At 31.2% G+C, this 18107-nt stretch overlaps 1 long non-coding RNA gene across 6 annotated transcripts in view; it reads left to right on the forward strand.

Annotated features, from left to right (window-relative positions):
• The window catches only part of LOC107442806 (uncharacterized), a 194239-nt gene that overhangs the window by 95732 nt on the left and 80400 nt on the right, over positions 1-18107 (forward strand). For all 6 annotated transcript variants that reach the window (XR_015433401.1, XR_015433400.1, XR_015433396.1 and 3 more), the window contains one exon: positions 7758-7800. This is a non-coding gene — a long non-coding RNA (uncharacterized LOC107442806). The remainder of the gene's footprint in view (positions 1-7757; positions 7801-18107) is intronic.

The following is an 18107-nucleotide window of genomic DNA, read 5'->3' on the forward strand; positions in this document are numbered from 1 at the left end:
CCATCGCTATTCCGGATAACTGATTTTTCCGGTTTTCTGAATCGCTACAAAAAGCCGTTTTTTCTATTGTTAAACTCAACTAAAAAAAATATATTACGAAATAATCTTAAAAAGAAGAAAAAACGATGAAGTAATACAGTAATGATTATTTCTAAAAAGATGGTATGGTAAACATCTTTCAAAAAAGAAAGAAAAATCCTAAAATCTTATGAGGAAAAAAATTTTTTTTTTTAAATTGCGGGAAAATTTACCGAATTTCGTTCCGGTTTTTTGGTTTTCCGGTTTTCTGATTTCCGGATAACGGGTTCTGTACTGTAATAGGAAATAACAGTCGACATGTTTCAAGTGCTCAAAACAGGTGCCCGTATTCAAGACAAGCCAAACGTGAATGAAAAGAAACATAAGTTTAAAATAAAACAGAAAGTTGTTCACGAAAAAGGGAAAAAATAAAGGTGAGAAGCAAAACTGGAAAAAACCACAGTACCCGAAAGAGATAAAAGATCCACAGAACAAGAAAAACCACAGTGACCATGAGAGACAAATCAAGGTAAAATGCATTTCCACTCGTTATGGAGAAGTGGTGAGGATCTAATATCGTTGAGAGGGGAATAAGCATTTATTTGAATAAAATAAGATTCCAAGGCATCAAGATGAGCTTATGCGGCAGTGATGGAAATAATTTCGACATCGTTAAAAATTGAATTTGCGCCCATAATTCCAACAATTTGCAGCAATAAATGATGTTTTGATAGCAGACAATCATGTTTCTTTAAGTCTAAATTTTAAAGCGCGTCTAGTTTATCCGGTATAGCCAATGTCTCACTGACAATGAATGTAGTAAATGCCACAACGATCATTAAAGCTAATAGGCTTGGTTTTTTTTGCAGCAATAAATGATATAATTACAATGATAATAACAAATAATAATATAATAACAAAATGATATGATAGCAATAATGATATAATAACAAAATTTGGTTTTGTTAAAAGGCCTAAAAAGGACTTTAAAACCAAAACAGAAGAGTATATTAGCAATTTTATAACGAGCGGGAGAATAAGAAATGATCCACGCGTAAGGATTTGAGGAAGAGGGACGTTTGAGTCTAGTTAGTTTAGTCAAGATGAATCAACTATCGAAGCGATTGAATGCACTGTCAACATCAAACGAGCCGAAGATGCAAGTTCGGAGTAAATTTAGAAGGTTGTAAATGTGTGCAAAACGGAAGTATGGAATGTAGAAATGTTATGACAATTAGGGTGAATAAAATTAATATGAGGTGGTAAAAAGACGGCTATACGCTTATGATAAACAGGGGTGTAAAAATGATCAGGGTATCTTTTTCTTTTTCTCTCTTTTGACTTCTGTGTTTTTTTTTTTTACTTATGTATCTTCCTGTTATTCATTCCATTTTTCATAAGCAGCTCTTCGTTTTATAATTCAAATCCCTTTCGTTTCCTCCGATTCACATCTGGCAAGTTTTGAAAATGGGCGCCTGTTTTTGAGCGTTTGAAACATGTATACTGTTATTCCTTGTTTGAATATTTTTTGAAGCGAACAAAGTTTTTAATCGGGTTATATTTTGCCGCTTTAGTTTCCTGAAATTATTTATTTAATGTAACAAAAATGTTTATATTTTCAATAGGCAATGATAAAAATTTACGTTTAATTTTTAAAATGAAAAATAAGTACAAAATTCTGGGACTAAAAATAAAACCATGCGTGTATAATTCAACTCTAATTTATTAAATCAATCAATTTGTTGCCCAATGCAAAAATTACATGCAAAGCATAAATATAAATATTGAATTGATGCAAATATTTGCTTACCACCAAATGATACAATTCATTTTAAATGTTTAGTATCGAACAAGATGTCACAATTTATTTTTAAAAAAAGATAAATTAATCAATGTAAAATGCGAATAAAAACTATTGCAAGTAAATATTAAAACGCATGATTAAAATTTTTTTATTATATTATGTATTTAATATTCATATTATTAATATATTTTAATTGATAGAACTGGTTTGTTTACGCTAAATAACTACGAATAATGAAAATTTTTGCAATCTTTTAAGAAGGCGCTAGAGCAAGACTGTTTCATTTTTTTATATGAATGCTGATAATGAAACAATTGTGTTTTTATAATTTTTCTTTTCGGGGGGGGGGGAAGGAAAGTTTCATAAGATTGTAATGCTGGGAGCTAACTGTTTTATGAACTAAAACTTATTAAACTTTCTAATTAGATATTATATCTGGATAATAGTTCGTTCACCAGGAGTTGGCAGTTGACTCCGCCTTCATCACGTGGTATCCGACGATACTATTTCTCTAACTTTGGGAGAAGAAAGTGAGCAATCCTGACCAAGCTTGCTATTTGGCAATCGTGTGACAAAATATTTATTTAGCAATCTTTAATTGCATTTTTTTAACATTAAATATTTCATAAATGTCATGATATTTTTCTCTTTTGAGTCTATAGTTTGTCCTTTTTGAGGCATTTTGCTGTAATATATTTCATTAGAGTAACGAACGGTAGAATTGCAGATGATGAAGCGAAGTAAGTGACTGAAAAAGAATTCACTGTTTACGTTTAGCGTGCATTAAGGGTTGTCTCAATTCCAAGCGCGGAGACTTTTCTCATCTTACTCCCGCACCAAAATGAACTCTGCGTTAAAGGAGGTGGGGCCAAGTGCCATCTACTGGTGAACGAACTATAGCTGCGCCCTCTTTTTGTGGGCCCTGGTAAAATTATCAAACTTAGACCGGACCGAAGAAGGTTGATGAACACTGTTGCATACTAGTAAATTGGTATTGAATAATCGTAGTGCTTCATTACTCTTACACCAGAATGTTATTTTGGATCGAATTCTATCAATGGATATCACTGAATGATTCATTGCTGCTTTTATGAGAGGCCGGGAGCGCTGTATTAAGATAACCATATTTTGAGCGCTGCTTATGAGAGATGTTTTAACATCATGGTAGTGTGCTTGATCGCTCCTCGGTTGCTTATACCAGTGTGTGCAGCGACACGTTGTGTGTGATCGAGACTGGGTAGCAACAGCGCGAGGAAGATAATGTCGCAATCACAAAAAGAATCACAAATCACAATCGTGAAAATCGATTATTGCATGAAATATTATTCAGGATGGTGCTTTTGTTTCGCACCGTACTTTCAGCGTTTACGTTTGTGACGGTTTTCGTCCTATAATAATAATGCAGAAAGAAGTTTGAGAATTTGTTTATTTCTTTGACTAAATTATTCGACAAACTATAAGATTCTGCCGCATCTTTTCTTTCTTTTTGGCCTCAATTCGACCCCTGACTCAATTTTCTTTTTTATGCGTCGTTCGCTAACTTCAGAAACCTTCAATCTTCGTGATATTTTGTGATTTGAAAATATTTTAGCATTCACGAGGGCCTTTACTTTAACTTTTTTACATGGTGAAAGATCGCCTTTTTTTTTCAAGAGTGACTTTATTTTATTTTATATCCGTCGTTGAACAGCCGACCTAATTTTGGGTTTACCACTACTAACGTTTAACTCCGTAACCTTGTAATTGTGAACCCAATCCAGAAGACAAGGAAACTCCTGAATCAGAACCCCCAGAGGTATTGATTTGTTATGGGAACATGGAGGACTTTGCGACTCCATAGAGATAACGTGCATCAGTCACCATTTACAGCACGAGGAATCTTCGGCCTGCGGGGATCGAACCCACAAACTCTTGGACGTGGGCCCAGTGCCCTACCAACAGACTATCTCGACCTTTTTTTTTTCTTTATATGTGATTTTATTTTATATCCGTCGTTGAACAGCCAACCCAGAAGACAAGGAAACTCCTGTATCAGAACCCCCAGAGGTATTGATTTGTTAAGGGAACATGGAGGACTTTGCGACTCGACAGATTTAAAGTGCATCAGTCACCATTTACTACACAAGGGAGTGTCTTCGGCCAGCAGGGATCGAACCCACGAACTCTTGTACGTGGGCTCAGTGCCCTACTATCCCGGGCTATCCCGGCCCTCTTTACACGAGATTGAAGTTTTTCAATTGATTATTTAAACACTGCACACGAAATAAGCAAATAACTGCGTATTACAAAACTGTAAAACATATAAGTTCAGCACATAAAGTCACAGAAACACGTCCGCAACTGACGCACGCGACAACGCGACTGAAACCGGTTTGCACTTGTTTACGGTCGTGTTTCAATCGGTTAACATTGTAATGCAATAAATTGAAAATAAATATAAATAGGAAGTATATAAAGATTTCCTGAATAAAATCTCATCACATGTAAATTTAAATATATAATTATTGCATACAAACTGGTGCAAAACATGTCACTATTAAAACACTGCAGTGCTTCTAATAATTTGGTCAGGGACTTTAAGAAAGGAATTAACATTATTAACAAGCATTATTACAGGCTTAAACTGGAGAGAGCACCGAGCACCGCAAAGGAATAAGTTAATAAATTAAAAAACAATTTTTTTTGTTTTGTTTAAAAGCTTAAAAGTAGATAAGAATGTAACTTGTAAATTATAAATTTTCATTATTCATTTCATATTTTAGAGCTCTCATTTCAGTGTGAAAACTAATTTGCTGTTTTATTAGCAATCAATATATTTCATTTATGACAATTTCCTTTCATATACATTTATTTAAAACTAGCCAGTTATGGCGGCCAGCAGTCCGCCACGCTATGTTTCTTGGGCCCTAGCACTGCTAATAGAGACACGATCCTCTTCCAATCTTCTTTGACCTTCCTCAGGTGTTTCTCGGGCCCTAGCACTGCTAGTTGAGACACGATCCTCTTCTAATCTTCTTTGACGTTTCTCTGATACTTCTTGGGCTCTAGAATTGCTTGTCGAAATTCGGTCATGTTCCATCCTTCTTTGACGTTCCACAGACGTTTCTTGGGCCCTTCTTCTTCTTTGAGAATCTCTTAATATCTTTTTCTTTGACAAAATACAAAGTTTTTTGGAAGGCTGTTTTACCATGTCAGTAATCGGGTTTTTAAGAAGTCAACGAATACTTTAGAACAACAATTACTACGAAAGCAAATCATAAAACTTCAATATATAAATCTAAGTGCTTACCTGCAAACTGAAACTTTCTAAAGTAACTAATTACATTTAATAAAAACTGTTAAAATAAAGAATAGAAAAACCAAAGAGATCCAAGGTAAGTGTGATCGTTCCTTCAAAAGCAATTAAATTCCTCTTTTATATACAAGTATTATATAGCTACAACGCTTAAGAAAAAAAACTAAAATACTAAATACATGAAAAGAACACGAAAACGAATTAATTTTTTATGGTATCAATTTCTATTTCTATATAATTTTTTATGATATCAAATTCTATTTCTATATAATTTTTTATGGTATCAATTTCTATTTCTATATAATTTTTTATGGTATCAATTTCTATTTCTATATAATTTTTTATGGTATCAATTTCTATTTCTATATCGCTACAAAAATTATCGTCTTCGCTTAAGAAAAAAAAATAGAGTGTGGAAAGAAGAAAAAAAACTTATTATAACAATTATGAACAGCAACAAATATTTAGTATTGAGTATAGTAAAGTGCGGCGTGCTCTCTGCTTTCGCTTATAGCCCTGCGTTTCAATAGGTGAGGCTTAATTTAGCCTATCAAGATTTATTTGAGCTCTGAGGCTCTTCTTCAAATGCCAACAAGTTTTGGTTTAAATTTACTTTTGTAATCGAGTGACAATGACAAAATTTATTTCAGCAACAAATATATCAAAGCGAAGCGTTCTATTTACGTGTCGAATATGTTGCCACATTTTTAATACAAAAGTTAAACTTTTCTCCACTTTGATAAATGTAAACTAATGCGAACCTTACAATTAAATTATTAATTCCTTCGTATATTATTGGTTTAAGTTGTCGAAAATTAATATTTCAATTGTAAGGTTCGCATTAGCATACATTTATAAGAGTGGGGAAAAGTATATGCATTTTTTAATAGTTTTTTGAATATGGCTCTTTGAAGACGAAAAAGCATAGATTTTCTTACAAAATGACTGATAACTAAAAAACTAATCCAAATTTTTGAAAAAGAAAAAAAATACTTCATTATGTCAAAACACAATTATGTGCCGAGTTTCGTGCCTGGGCGAGGCTTCTGGGGCGATATATTGTGATTACAGACACACACACAGCCGCGTTTATTATTATGTATAGATAATGAATTTATTTTGAAATTAATTAAATGCGTAGTTAGAGTGTAACTCCTTGTATAAATAAAGAATAAAGACTTTTTCTACCTAGAATAATTTATATTTAAGAATGTTTTCACAACTAAATTAATTTACTTTTCATTCGACAAGTTGGTTCTCTGTCTTTGTCATTCTTTAACAGGGTGCGCAGCTTTTTTGAAAAGTGCTTAAAGGGGCTTATTTTAAATTTGGGTTTTTTAAAAATGTGGCCCTAAATGTGCTTTTTAATTCTTGGTTTGTAAAAAGGTGCTTAATTTTCTATCTTTTAAAAAAAAAAAATTTCTCGATTGTCGTTCTAAATTACAAAAAAATGCATGATATTCACAATTTTCTCTGCAATATTTATCAGAAACTAGGTATTTTATTATGATTATGTAAAGTCTTTGAAAATGTTTTTAAATTTTATTGATTTTATGTTTATAAATTAAGAATTTAAAACGATAGAAAAAGAGTAATTTTTATTCCTGCACAGATCCTAACTATGATTTTTTTTTTTTGGAAAGTGATTAAAAATATTTTTCGTGTGCTTAAAAGGTGCTTGTTTTTTGGTGGAAATTCTGGCTACGCACGCAGTTTAATGTTTTGAGAAAAAAATAACTGGCTAAGTAAGCTAATTTATTCAGTAATTATAGTTTGAAATGAATAAATAATAAACTTTTTTAATTATTAGTACTATTAAGAATTTTAGTTAAATAATATTAAAAATTATTTATGCATTTTGTCAGATTTTTGATTGTTAAATACGAAAACAGTTTTAAAAGGTAAAAAATAATAATTGGAATAAAAAATTCTTACGTTTAATTTATACCTTGTTAAACAAAATCTGATATTTATTAACCATGATAAAATGCCTCAATGTTTCGCCCGGAGTCGCTTAAGACCTTAAGTATGTCTCTTAGTGTCGTAATATGTTTAAAATATTTAAGTTTTTATTACCATGTGAAAATGATCAAAAGATTCTTTCTTAGATTCCTTTCGTGTTTTTAGCACGTCAGAATATGATCAGCACTCAATTTCATCATTACATCACATCGAAATTTCTGAATTAAATGAACTTACCCATTTCTGAAAAAAATTAGTTGCTTAAGTAAATTTGAAATTGTAATGAATTCTGCGATGAAGTTGGTACAATGAAAAAAAAAAGCGATTACTTAAATGCGGTATTTTGAGTATAAAAGACCGAAAGAAAAATTTTTTCAATAAAAGGGTTGTAAAAGCAAAATAAAAACGATATGGTTTTTCGATTAAAATTTCACGCAGTGAGAGTGTAATTTGATAAATATAGAGTGTGTGTTTTATAATATCTTATATAATGTCTTAATCAAAGAATCGGAATTTGAAAAACACATAGGGGGTTACGTCTGGTCTAAATTTTTCTCAACCCTGGAGGGAGTCATTACATGTCCTGCATTTTTGATTGTACTATTTATACTGCTGTTTGTTTGTTTGTTTCTTTTTTTTTGAACTATGGTTTTGCTAAAGCAAATGTTTCTCTTATAGGAAAGAGTTATAATGCCAATTGAGCTAGTACAACAAAATACAGGTAACATTATAATTCTCTTGTCTTTTCAATTTTGAAATCTTCACATGTTTTGTCCAAAAATTTAAATTTTTTAATACTTGTTGCTACCTGTTTCGTTTGCTGGATGTTTCTTTCTTTCAAAAATGCAACACAAATGGAAAACTTAAATATGAATATGAATCTTGTATAAACATGAATTTATGGTAATCCATTAATATATATATATATATATATATATATATATATATATATATATATATATATATATATATATATATATATATATATATTAATGGATTACCATAAATAATTTTTGATCTAACGATTAGATCTTCACGTTCTAGGGCTCAATCTGAATGGTTCGAAGGGGTTATATCATGTGTGTTTATTAATTTGTGCAAACGATATTTTAAGTTACGAAATCAGTCACAAAAGCGTACTCTTTCTCTGAATAAACATATCATTTTCTTGGCGGATTCGAATAGGAGGTAGCCGCAATCTGAGAAATAAGGTTTTAGTGGTTAGAACAGGAGAGTGGTGAATATGGACCCCTTAATATTAATTTTACTTTTTGCGTATTTCATTATAGCTTGAACTTTTAAAGCGATTTGAAATATTTTTCACACAAAGCTTCACATGTTCAAGTTTTGTTTCATATTGAATCCCACTGATTAATATAAATCTGATCAAAATGAATCCCTTGATTAATATGAATCGGATTAATATGAATCCCTTGATTGAAATGACAGCTAATCGGAATATTTTGGTTTTAATAGTTTATGAAATTATTACTGATTCGAAAAAAATGGTATTTTTTATTTTTATCATTAAATATTTACTTTTCGGGTCTATCTTAGAGTAGATATTTAATATTTTTGATAGGTACCTATGTTGTAATCACATAATTTTTTCATGTGTCGAGTAACTCATTTGGGGGGGGGGGAGAGGAAGTAAGAGCTTAATGATATTAATTATTTATTTACAACAATATTTACAGATATCATAATTGCACAGGCTCACTTGCGCGCACCTCTACGCTTTCTTACATTTGCAAAACAGACACAACAGTTGCGGCGCTGAGCCACCTGCCGGACGTTAAGGGGAAGATTTTAATATTCGGGCATCCTGATGATACAATTGCCCTCAATTGACACTTACTTAACAAAAGATACATACATCGATTATTACATAATAGATATAGACAATTAACATTTTTTTTTCATACTTAATACACATTTTTTTTTTTTTTTTGAAATATGAATGAATAAAAATTTTAAAGTTCTATTACAGTTCTTTTTTTGTCTTGCTTAATAGTTCTGTTTTTTTTTTTTTTTTTTTTTTTTTTTTTTTTTTTTTTTTTAAATTGTTCCAAAATGAAAAGTCTTTCAACTGTTCAATACTAAAGTTCTTTTCTTAGAAGTAAAAAAAAACAAAAGTTCATATTACCTGTTTCCAATTTATAAGTTACCTGAGACCTCATCATCATCATCGTGTAACGGTGGTCGCCATGGCTTTAGTTGACTCACGTGGGACGTTGTTGCATAATACCTATTTCCCACTTTTTCTTCCAATTGGGTCACTCTGTACGTATCGTTGGGGAGGACTTCAGTCACAAGTAGAGGACCTCTGTACTTTGGCTGAGTATTTGTTGGTTCTCCTGTTGCTTTTGCTGGACGTCGGACAACTACTATTTCTCCCGGTTCAAAAGTCATGGTTCGACACTTTTTCTTATCGTAGTATTCCTTCATTTTACGTTGTTTCTTTTCAATCACACTGGTTGCTTCTTTTTGAAGTTCCTTGGGATCAGTCCACTTGTCTGCACTCTCGTCGGCAAGTTTTCGAAGGATACCATCAGTGAATCTTGGAGAATATCCATGCAAGATTTCAAAAGCCGTTTTATCAGTAGTTTTATTGACGGTGTCGTTTAAATTTCTTTCAGTTTCTTTGATTCGTAAATCCCAATCTTTATGACGTGGCTCACTCATCGATGTTGTTATTGTGGATAGAATTGTTCTATTAGCCCGTTCTACCATTCCATTACCCTTGGGATGTTGGGTAGAATTCAATGTGTGATTTATTCCATTGTCGTGACAGTATTGTTGAAACTGATGTGACGTATAGCATGAACCTCTGTCACTAATAATCCGATCAGGCAGTCCAAAATCCTGAACGAAATTCTCCAGAGCTTTTAAAACGTGTTGAGAAGATGTGTTTTTAACTGGAGAGAGTCTGGTAAATCTTGTAAAATTATCTATGATAACGAGCAAATCCTGATTTCCTCTAGAACTCTTCACAAATGGGCCTTAATGGTCCATGTGTATTATTGAGAATGGTCTTTTTCCTGGCTTAATTGGATGTAAATGTCCCTGTTGCTTTCCCCCGGGAATTTTATTCACTAGACATTCAAAACACATGGATATGTGTTTTCTTAAATAACGCTTCATGTAGGGAAACCAATAAAGCTCTTTGATTTTGTTGACAGTCCTGTCAAGAGAAAAATGTGCCATCAAATCATGAAATTTAACAGCGGTACTTTTTCTCATACTTTTTGGGATCACGTTGAGTAGTTTTTCCTTTCCTTTTTCTAGTATTCTTCGGTATAATCGATTTCTCTTGAAAATATAATTACTTATTTTCTGTCTTTCTTCTACAGATCTTTCTCCTTCATCTTTCTTAAAAATGTCTATTAATGTCTTTAACTCCTTGTCAGTATGTTGGATAATTAAAATTTGCTCATCTTCGCTCAGTGTTAGACACACTTCAAATTTTTTCTCGATAAGGCTTGTCATGGTGTCTTCTGGGTCTGAGATAGGAGCTCTGCTCAAAGCATCTACGTGGGTCATTTTAATGCCTGGTTTGTGGCGAACTTCAAAATTGTACTCTTGTACTAGAATACTCCATCGTGAGATTTGGGGATTACTTGGCATTCATGTCGATTAATGCTTGACAATCTGTCACAACTGTAAAATTGATACCTAACAAAAACTGTCTGAGTCTTTCTCGTGTCCAAACTATGGCCATCAACTCCAATTTACTTGAATGGTAATTCCTTTCCGGTTCAGTAGTCTTCTTGCTGACACAGTAAACTAGGTGCCACTTATCATCGCTTCCCAACTGAAGTGACATTCCTGCGATGCCGTCTGCGCTTGCATCAGTATGAACTTCGGTTTTAGCTTCGGCATTGTGAAGTGCCAAAATTGGTTGTCGTGAGAGTTCATTTTTCAATATTTCGAAAGATTTCTTTTTCTTTTCGTTCCACTTAAATTCTTCATTCTTTTTAGTTAATTCGGTTAAGGGCTTAGCTTTTATGGCGTAATTCTGAATAAACCTTCTAAAAAAAAGCTTGTTAAACCAAGAAAACGTCTAACCTCATGCACATTTTTAGGTTCGGGAAACTTGGAAATTACCTCAACCATTCTGGAGCCCGGTGTTATCCCATCTTTATTAACAATAAATCCCAGAAATTCAACTTCATTTTTTGCAAACTCACACTTGGATAATTTTAAAGTCAAATTTGCTTCCCGTAATGCCTCAAATACCTTAATTAATTTATTTAGCATTTCTTCCCACGTTTTAGCATGAACAAGAATGTCGTTAAGATAACATAAAACATCCTTGTTACATAAACATCCTAACACGCGATACATTAAACGTTGGAATTCTGCTGGAGCATTGGTAAGACCAAATATCATTCTTTCAAATTGTCCGGTTTCATCTGGAGTGATAAACGCGGTTTTTAATTTCGCTTCTTCGGTTAATTGAAGCTGTAAATAACCGTGAGCCAAATCTGAAACTGAAAACAGACTACAATCGTGTAGTTGTTCCAATAAGTCATCGATTTTTGGAAGGGGAAATTTATCTTTTATCGTTTGATTATTTAATTTTCTGTAATCAATAACTAACCGATTTTCACCTGTCTTTTTACGCACTAAAAGTACAGGACTCGAATATGGTGAACGCGTTTCTGTTACAATACCGTTTTCTTTCCATTCGTTTACGATTTCTTTAATTGCTTTTCTTTCGATTGCATTCGTTTTATATGGTTTCATGCATACGGGCTTTGATCCCTCAAAATTCCTTAATATCCATTTTTATTAAATTTGTACAACCTAACTCCGAAATGTTTAATGCGAAACAGTCTCTAAATTTATTCAAAAGCTTAACGATATCCTGTCGTTGCTGTTCCGTTAATTTTTCATTAAATTTTATTTCATCTAAAGTTATGGGTTTTTGTTCTACATCTACTGGATTAACACTAAAATATTCTAATGATGGATTATCCTCAAGTAAATTACAATTACTTACATTTAGCACTTCGTTCACTAAATCCGCCTTACCAATGTTTTGATTTTTCTTTAATGTTATTTCTTTATTTCCGATATTAATGATTGGTACAATCGTCTAACCCTCCCTTACTTCTAGTAAAGAATCGAAATTACTTTCATTTCCTTGAATCAATATTAACCCATTATTTACTACTTCAGTTTTTGCGCTGTTGTTTATTATTTTCGTAGTTTCTTGCGTTTTCAACTTAACACAAGGCATACTTTGATACAATTTAATTTAATGAATGGGTAATCTTTTTCATAACCGATATGCAAGGTATCGCCGACTCTAGCATATGCGAAATCTAAAAATGTCCTCCCGATAATTAGATCAACGTGTTGTGCTACTTCCGGGACAATCAAAACAGAAATATCTTTTCCCAATACATCCTCAATTTTAATATCTAACATCACTGCTCCCATGCTCTGCGAAGCAGAGTTTGTTTTGTTTCCGAAGCCATAAAGATCCTTTTTACACGGCGTTATTCGCTCCCACACCCGCACTTGCTTAGCCGCAGATTCTTTCAATAAACAAGAAGAGGCGCCGGTGGGTGTGCGTATTGACAAAACATACCGTAGATTGTAAACGTGGCGATTGCAGGTGGAGTTGACGATGGATTACGCGTAAATGTGGTGGGAGAACGAAATTACATTAACCTAAGCAGTGTAATTCGATATTTTCTTCTTCTCCTCGACTAGCCATTATGAATAAAAATAACTCATTAATTCCTTTTAGCAGAGAAAATAAAAAAGAAAATAACACCTTTTTATTGTCAGGATCACTTTACAAATACACTGTATTCATATTTTATTAAGCGCTATAATTTATATTTTATAAAACGATCTAGTTTTTTGATAAAACAGATTCAATTTTTTAATTTTTTTTACAAGAATTGTGTTTGCGAAGAAATAAAAATAATTTATTAATGAACCAATCACAAAAAATAACGTAACATTTTAATACTATGTTTTATTGAAACGCTATTTTGAAGAATTAATTCTATTTAACTTTTATTGTAAGAAAACATAACCTGTTTTATTTTAGTGATATTTTCTATGAAATCAATATTCTCTATAAAAGAATAATGTAAGCTTTTTTATAAAGATTATTTTTTTAGAAATAAACAAAGACATATTATTTACTAGAAAAAAATAGAGTATTCAAAAATGTTATCACGCTTTAAAGTAATAGTTTCTTGTAAACGAAATAATCAATATTTTTAAAATAAAGTTTGAAAGCGTTTGTTTCATTACTAGAAGCATTCATTATAAAAAAAATATATATTAAATTACTTTTTTGCATAATTTTATGAAATAACTTTTTTTTGGAATGAGATGAGATTTTAAACTTGGTGAAAAATTGATTCAATTCCTTAATATATATAAAAGTCGGTAAATACTTCATTCATTATGGAGGTCATAGATAACTTGATACCTTTTCAATATAAGAATAATAAATGCAATTAATAGAAAATGCACAATTTTAAAAATATATTTTATTTACACGCATTGCGTACAGGTCATAATGCAACTATCATACGTAACATAAATTTATAGATTCCTAAATACTGTTATATGAGTTTGGTAATTAAAAATATAATTAAAAAATAACATAATTAAAAAATAACATAATTAAAAAAAATTTCAACCTTCAATTAAATACTTCCTGTTGTCATATATTAATAATAATTATAATTTTTAGCAACTTTTTTGGGCACAAATTTTTAATTCTCGAACTTAATACTATCCTTTATATGAAAATATCAGAAAATTTATAAAAGAAAAACCATATTTTAAAATTGAGACATTGGCGACAGCAGAGGTTAGATGTATGTGCTGAGTTTAAATAAATTACATGTTATAAAACTCACATTTAAGATTTAGATCAATTTTTTTATCAGGTCATAAGAGTGTTTTTTAATAAATAAATGTAGTGATTGTTTGATTTACAATTGTAAGGTCCTGGGTGTTTAATGTTAAGTTATACATTTCTTTAAAAATAATATTTGAAATATGCAAAGCAGGGCGGCATTCATTTCAACTTAAAAATCATCAACTTAACTTTCAATAACTATAGATAAATAAAAAACAAAAGTTTGATAAAAACTTTAAAAGAAATACTTTTAGAAAAATTCTTTCTAAATAATATTTAAAAAAAAACACAATCGCTTCGTCTAATGCCCTTACTTCAACCTCCTTCGAGTTATGCTTACTTTATAAATTTAATCTCAACTTTATTTTTCTTTTCACTTTTAAACTGTAAAAGACTTTTTCTCCATTTGTAAATTATGAAAAAAGTTATTAATCTGATTGCGTAAACAGTTAATTTATTAAAATTGAACATTCTCAATTAATTCCTTTTAATAGTCATTTATATTATTAATAATAATTATTTGCACAAAATTATAATAGAGGAAAGTTTGATTAGAAATTTAAAAGTTCTTGCAACAATAATTAGGGAATTTCTATTGACAAATTCAAGTAATTTTTTTTCCGGAACAAAATACATTTTTATTTAAAATGGGACGGTACTGACTTAACATTTATACGATAAAACACTCTCTAATCGCTAACACCGATGACAGGAAAAAAATTTCGTTTTTTTTTTTCTTTTCCACAAAAAGTTTAGAACTTAAAATGTTGTTCTTTCATTATAAAGCAATAGCATAATATTCTCGTATCATGTAAAACTTGATAACGAAGTTACTTATCTACCGTTTTACAGTTATAAAATGAAATGATTATTGAATTCTACTTGCATTTTAAAATGTCAATGTATCCATCGTTCAATGAATTTTACGATTATTTTTATAAAACTGTGTATAATGAACATTTCAACAAAAAAAATTAGTACAAAATAGCTGCTAATAATTCTCTTAAACATTTATAAATATTATACATTTATAAATTTCAGCTTTTCGCATTATTGCTAAATAACCTCTACGTCGAAAAATATTTAAGGAATTCCATAATGACTGAAAATTAAATAAAATTTAAAAAAAATTGTAAATGGTTATCGAGCAGAACCATTAAGTTTAATTAATGAATATAGAATTAGTAACAAAGTCACTGCTGAACAATAATTTTTTTTTTTTTAATCTTTTAAGTAAACAAACTTTATTGTAATAATCATTTCATTATTAAGGATTAGAGGTTATTGTGAAATTATTAATTTTAATAAGTGGATGAGTAGGTAAAGAAGTTCACTACTCGAAATACGCGTATACATTTTGTAGTGATTGGCTCACCGCTAGAGGGCGAGTTAATCACTAACCCAATTAAAGATTTCAGAAGAGAGATTAAGAGGAGCCGGCGCGTAGGCTGGTCTTTCCTCGATAAGAGAATATTTTTATAATTCTATGTTGGCCGCTGAGGGCCCTTATTATATACTCATAATTGTTTTGTTTATCGTTTTAAATTTTAATTAATATTGTTTTGTTGTGTTACATTGGATATATTTCAAAAACAATAGTGCACATGACATTGAAAGTTATGAAAATACAGAAGGGGGCTATGGAGGTAATAATATATAATTTTTTTTATCTTAGTTTTATTACGATCTTCTAAAAAACGCTAATAAACACAATTATGTTAACAAATACAAACGATTATGTCGGAGCTATAACAAAAAAATACGCTTTATATTTCATTTAATGCAGAAGAATCTAATGAAGATCAGCTTATTTGAAACTCTGAAATGTGACACCCATATATAACTTGGTGAATGATAGATACGTGATACCGAAAACAAAACAAAAACATAAGCACACAGCTGTTTGGCGATTTGCGAGACGCTCCTTCAACGCCGATAGATATTTTCGCCAACCCCTTTACAATCTACGGTATGTTTTGTCAATACGCCGCCGGTGTCAAGAATACAGCTGACTATGTGTTTATTAATTGTAGCACTCCTCAAAATATTTATCGGCGCAGGCGAAATATTCAGGGTCACTCGCACTTAAATTAACTTCCTTTTTATTCTTATTAATGCAGTTCTTTCTGCTATGCCCTTTTAATCCACATAAATTACAGGGATACGGACAATCTTTTGAGATATGCCCAAAATTATTACAAGAAAAACATTTTGGTTCACGTTTTACATTACAAATTTTTGAATTAAACCATTTATTGCTATCATATTTAGACGGACTCTCCTTTTCAAAAGATTTATGGCTCATCGCATTTCTGTTTTCAAATTTATTATCGTATCTATTTGAGTTGGGGAAGTTTGATACCCGCGAATAATTTTTGTAATCATCGTATTGACCTACAGATTTAGTACTTTTTTCACTGTTTATTTTTAATCCGGAACGCACACTATCGTATTCGTCTAATTTAGTGGCTAACTCGCTCGCGTTTACGTAATTAGGCCATGAATCAATAAAATGCTCTCGCATTAAACCTGGGACGCGTTTTTTCAATTGGTCCGTTATTATTAGTTCTTTTAATGAATCTAAATCATTTATTTTTAACCCTGACAACCACTCATTAAAAAAGTTACGTATTTCGAAAACATAATCTGACCATGTACTTTTTTAATCTTTAACGTGACTAACAAACTTTTGACGAAATTTTTCTGGACTTGACTTAAAACGTTTTAGCAATAATTTTTTAACGAATGCGTAATTACTAGCCTCTTCCTCAGATTCTCTAGCAATTAATTGAGTTACTTCGAGGGGTAACAATCCTAATAGGTGAAAAACATAATCGCCTTCTTCTAGCCCTACTCGTTTTGCCTGTCTCTCAAATAATATTAAAAATGACGAAATCTCGGATTCCTTTACATCGAATTTTTGCATTAGATTTCGAAAATCAATAGTCTTTATATTTGATTCTGGCACCGTAGTATTACCTTCATTTGACGTTTGGCATACAATTTTATGTTCGTTTTGCAATTGCAGTTTTTGCAACTCAAAATTTCTCTGTTTCTCACGGTCTTCGATTTCCTTAAGCTTAAGTCGTTCCTCTATCTCGCGTTGTTTTGCACGTTCTTGTACTTCCAATTCTCTAACTTTTTCTCGTTCTTGCAATTCTAATTGTTTTAATTTTTCCTGTTCTTGAAACTCTAACAGTTTTTATTTTTCTTTACTTTCATTTTCTTCGCGTTGGATTCTTTCTTCAATTATCCGCTCTAAAATTTGTTTAACGAATGTTTCCTCATAATTTTTACTTTTTGTGATAATATTCTTAATTTCTATTACCACTGCATTGGGTGGTACAGTTTCACCTATTTCGCTAGCCAGTTCAATCAAATAATTTTTTCTGCCTTTTCCCAGAAAAGACATTTTGATAGTTTATAGAAATACGTTAAACTTTCTTAAAATACTTTTTACTTTCTTAAAATACGTTTTACTTCCTTAAAATACGTAATACTTTCATAAAATACTTTTCACTTTCTTAAAATACGTTTGACTTCCATAAAATACTTTTTACTTTCTTAAAATACGTAATACTTTCTTTAATTCATAATACCGACTCATGCATAATTTTAAAATCAAGAAAGACATACCTTGAGTTTACGTTAGGTTCTTTCACGGGGTTTTCATCCCACTTCTGATTTTTGTTGTAATCGCATCATTTTTTCATGTGTCGAGTAACTCGTTTGGGGGGGGGGGGAGTAAGAAGATAATAATATTAATTATTTATTTACAACAATATTTACAGATATCATAATTGCACAGGCTCATTTGCGCGCACCTCTACGCTTTCTTACATTTGCAAAACAAAACAGACACAACAGTTGCGGCGCTGCGCCATCTGCCGGACGTTAAGGGGAAGATTTTAATAGATGTGTGGTATTTCTTTAAGCAGCGGAAACAGCGAAATTGATCTTTTAGCGTTTGTTTTTTTTTCTTCGATGGTCAGAGAACAATCTTTCGATTCGTGATTTTTGGAATTACAAAACAAACAAAATATGTTGTTAGATGCCGAAACTAATGCAGAGGAAGATGAGAACTTTCGATTATAATTATGTTTACTATGGCTCTCCGAACGTTGCTGTGT

The sequence above is a fragment of the Parasteatoda tepidariorum genome, chromosome 4 (assembly GCF_982258835.1).
Source record: "Parasteatoda tepidariorum strain Cologne lab strain chromosome 4, Ptep-v5.0, whole genome shotgun sequence".
Classification (NCBI taxonomy): domain Eukaryota; kingdom Metazoa; phylum Arthropoda; class Arachnida; order Araneae; family Theridiidae; genus Parasteatoda; species Parasteatoda tepidariorum.